Raw genomic sequence first — 4,386 nt, forward strand, 5'->3', positions numbered from 1 at the left:
GCCTGGGCCAGAGGCATCAGGCCTGGGCGGGGGGCAGAACCAGTGATCGGGGGGAAATGAGGGTCCCCTGCCCAGGCCTGACACCTCTGGCAGAGGCATCAGGCCTGGGCAAGGGGCCGATCCTGCGATTGGAGGGTGATGGGGGTCAACGCCTGAGGGCTCCCAGTATGTGAGAGGGGGCAGGCTGGGCTGAGGGACACTCCCCCCCCCAACCCAGTGCATGAATTTCGTGCACCGGGCCCCTAGTCTATGTATAAAAGGCTAAGCAACCGTCTGACCATCTGACCAGCCGGTAGCTATGACGCGTACTGACCACCAGGGTGCAGATGCTTAACGCAGGAGCTGCCAAGCTGTGGTCACTTGGCAGTGGCGGTTCTCGGGTGACACACCCTGGAACCAGAGAGGAGGGAGCCCGATTCCTTGCAATTCCTCTTGCACTTCGAGACCCCTCAGGGGATGTCAGAGAGCCAGTTTTGGCTTGATCCCTGCAGGCCAGGCCAAGGGATCCCACCTTTTGGAGGGACCTCGCTTACTCCGCAGACGCCCTTTGAGCCGCTGCACTGGCCCAGGTGCAGCCAGCTGGGGAGGGACCATGAGAGATTGGCTCTAGGGGGTGTCCGGCCCATCTGGCCTAGTCTTGCCCCGCCAGCCACCACCGGGGACCACCTGCATTAATCCCTGCGCCAGAGGGACTAATTAATTTCCTTTCAATGTGCATGAATCCGTGCACCAGGACACTAGTTTTAAATACTGAGCAGAATTCTATATGATGCTAAGCTTCCTCAGAGTAGAAGCAATAGTTGATTCATTAAACCCTCTCTTCCTTCCTCCCTCTCTCCAAACTTCTCTACCTTTACTCCATAAGTCTTATTGAATGACTGTAGACTTCCAGTTACCCTGCCCAAGGCTTTGGAGATACTGAATTAAGATAGAATGTCTGCCCATAAAGAGAACACAATTTTATGGGTCAAACAGACAAGAAAATAAGTCATTTGCTGATGCAGTGGGAGGTGAATGCGTGGGAGAGAGACACAGAAGAAGAGCCTCAGTCCCTTCTTGCGATAGCAGTGGGAAGGCGAGGTGACAGTAGACAAGTAAGAACTGTAGAGCAGGTAGTAAGGGAACTGAACCTGCGGCTTGGAGATGCAGGTGACCTACAAGCACATACATATGAGGAAAGAAGGTAGAGGGTTGGAGGGTGAGGTTTATGGGTGGTTGAGTGACTTGGCCTTCCACACACAACAACTTAAATTCAAGTATGGGCAACTGTGTGGAAACCTGTTGAGAATGACTAACAGGACAGATGCCTCAAGAACGCATAATGTGGAGATCATCAGAAATGACACATGAAAAGTATTTGAGGTTATGAAAAGCCTCATGTGTCCTACACAGAAACCTGGATCTTATCCTGAAAGCAATCAGAAGTTGCCAAGTGGTTTAAATCAGAGTGGCGGCCCAGTTACATGTGTTATAGAAAAATCATTCTGGTGGCTGTGTAGAGAGAGGATGAACTGGGGGGACATGAGGCTATTTAGGATGGTATCTGAAATGCAGGGTCCTCAGAGGCAAAGGCTGTCTAGGGTCTAGGCAAATAGCACAAGTGAGCGAAATGGCCAAGTTCAGAAACTTGAGAACGTGGACTTAGGGCCCATGTAAATAAAGGAGCAGCCGCCACTTGGCTCAGCCTGCTGCCATTGGGAAAGCAGAGACCCCACCACACGCACACACACCCCCTGTTGCACGACCATCGTTTACTTTCGGCTCTCAGATGGGTGTCAAACGTTCTTAAAAACATGAACGGGTCAACACTATACGGACCAAACAAAATAAAGCTTTGGGCCAGATACAACCTGGGCCAATACACCACTGAAGTGCGTGCTTCTGAACATTGATCTTTGAAACATGAGTTCTGTGGTCGAATAAATTAGAAGAATTGGAACTTAACAAAACTGATTTTAAAATTCACAGGGAAAAGAAAATGTGCAAGAATAGCCAAGACGATTTTGTAGAAGAACAAAGATGTGGAGACGTGCCCTACCAGATAGCAAACCATATGACAAGTCTATGATAATTAAAGTAGCATGGCATTGACACTAGAATGGACAGATAAATTAATAGGATAGAATGAATATTTCAGAAATAGTCTCAGGTACAGGGCGGGGCAAAAGTAGGTTTACAATTGTGAGTATGCGAAACATGGTTTATTCTTGTATTATCATTTATTAGTTATTATATCATTTCCATATGAACAACTATAAACATACTTGGCCCCACCCTTTATATATGAATATTTAGTTTATGGTAAAGATAGCATTTTAAAAGAATTGAGGAATCAATTGGGGAAAAAGGAGACATATATAATACTTTAAACAATAAAAAAAAAAGAATTGAGGAATGATGGATCATTTAATAAATGGTGCTATGGAAATTAGCTATCAACTGAGCACAAAGTTATATACTAACTCATGCCATTAACAAAAAGTAAACATAAGATCAATTAAATGACAAATTGTAAAAAAGAAAGCAATAAATAGAGGGAAATGGAGAAAACATGTTTATGATGTTGGAACAGAAGACCCTCTTAATGACACAAGATGCAAAACACAAATGTGACTCGATCAAGAAAAATTTGGACAACAAAAGCCAGCATAAACAATATTAAAAGGTAAGCTAGTTTCTGGAAGAAAATATGCAACATATAACAAAATTAATATCTGTAAATTGGAAATAACTCCTCCCAATTAATAAGAGACAAACAACCCATTACAAAATTAGTCAGAGGCACAGTCTGTTCCCTGAAGAAGAAATATAATTAATAAACATGAAATTATGCTTAATGTGGATATGAAAAATGAATATGAAAATGTGTAATCACACTGTGACCAGATAAATGAAAATTAGAAATATGAGAGACCTCTTTCCCTTATTAAATGGGCAAAATAGAATTTTGGTAGGATCAAGAGTGAATAAAGCAGGACCTCCCATTACTGATCTGATGTGCTTTGGTTGAATCAGCCACTGTGAAATGCCACAGGCCTTCGGATGTGATAAGGCATATTGTTGAATGAACAAAACAAATCTCCCAACAATACAGGGTAGTAAGCCAGTTATTTAAAAAGGGTAGAAGACATAAAACAATGCCACATGTAAAGAAGTCTGGAAGTATTCATGGACAGGGGATAACAGTGATGGACCGTGTGAAAGTTTGAGGCTGGGGAGGGGAATTATATTTAAGGGCCACTTACTTTTAATTTACGTGTAATTCTTGAAAAATTTAAGAAGTATGTATTCACACATTAATGAAATACTTGTATGCTCAAAAATAAATAAAAATGTTTTCAACGATGGGAGAAAGTTGAGCCTGCTTATTTAGGGAGGACGCGATGAATAGAAAGAGAGAGTCAAGCATAGAGGGGAGGAGCTATGGGTGGGAGGTCCCTAGGGAGGTGGGAGAGAATACACTCCACAGTTTCAGTAGAAGAGGTTAGTGTTGGAGAGGAAGAGGGGGCAGTGATGAGGCGAATGGAGAGGAATTTATACATGTGGGAGTGGAGGCTGGGAGTGGAGAGAGGAGATGAGAAGTTCCTGTCCGATGACCTTTGTTTTCTTTTTGAAGTAACAGCTTGTCCCCCACCACCTCACTGTGGACGTCGGTACACGTGACCGACTGACTCTCCACCTGTGCACCTCAAGCACATTTAACATTGTTAGCATCTCTTATAGGGGGCTGTCATCACCTTTGTGGGCTGCAGTGTCCTCTTGTCACCTTTGTAAAGAAGAGCTGTCACTCCCTTGTGTATGCTCCCACGAGTCCTGCTGCTGCCTGCACACAAGCTCATGGTGCCGGGCATATCAATGAGCCAGTTCCTGTTGTTTGAAAGAATATGGACAGTGGCTCTGAAACAGCCGGCTTTGATGCTAGTGTATCCCATTTGGTACTCTAGGTTTTTCTGTTCCCTGTGCATTTAGGGGACAACATTCCCGAATTTCTCCCCAGGGAAGTCTATGAAACCACCACCCCCACCCCCTGACTGGCATCCTCTGGAATTTCTTTTTTGCAGCCTCGCAAAGTCCTCTGTTGTTCCTCTCAACAGTCAGCTAAAGGCGAAGCTGGAGAGCAGGGGTTCTGCCTTCCCTCTCCTCAGATGTCAGAGCCTTCCAGCAGCTGAACTTACCTTTCTGTCAAATACGGTTAGTCACGCATTACAAGTGGCAATCCCAGTGCGATCCTTGGGTTCCAGATATGGAATGGAAAAGAGTTTTTGTTATGAGGCACCAAAGGAAATTGAGGGAAATGCCTGAGCCCTTTGTTCCGCTGCTCTACAGCCTCTGACTTCCTAGAGGCGGTGCCAGGTCCCTGGCACAGGCTCCCTCTGACAGCTGCCC

At 45.1% G+C, this 4,386-nt stretch overlaps 1 protein-coding gene across 1 annotated transcript in view; it reads left to right on the forward strand.

The window, feature by feature from the left end:
* Nucleotides 1–4,386, forward strand: part of LOC102260699 (kinesin-like protein KIF6) — a gene marked incomplete at its 3' end in the record, with an annotated part of 212,356 nt that overhangs the window by 65,670 nt on the left and 142,300 nt on the right. The gene's annotated exons all lie outside the window — the stretch shown is intronic.

The sequence above is a fragment of the Myotis brandtii genome, unplaced genomic scaffold (genome assembly GCF_000412655.1).
Source record: "Myotis brandtii unplaced genomic scaffold, ASM41265v1 scaffold924, whole genome shotgun sequence".
NCBI lineage: Eukaryota > Metazoa > Chordata > Mammalia > Chiroptera > Vespertilionidae > Myotis > Myotis brandtii.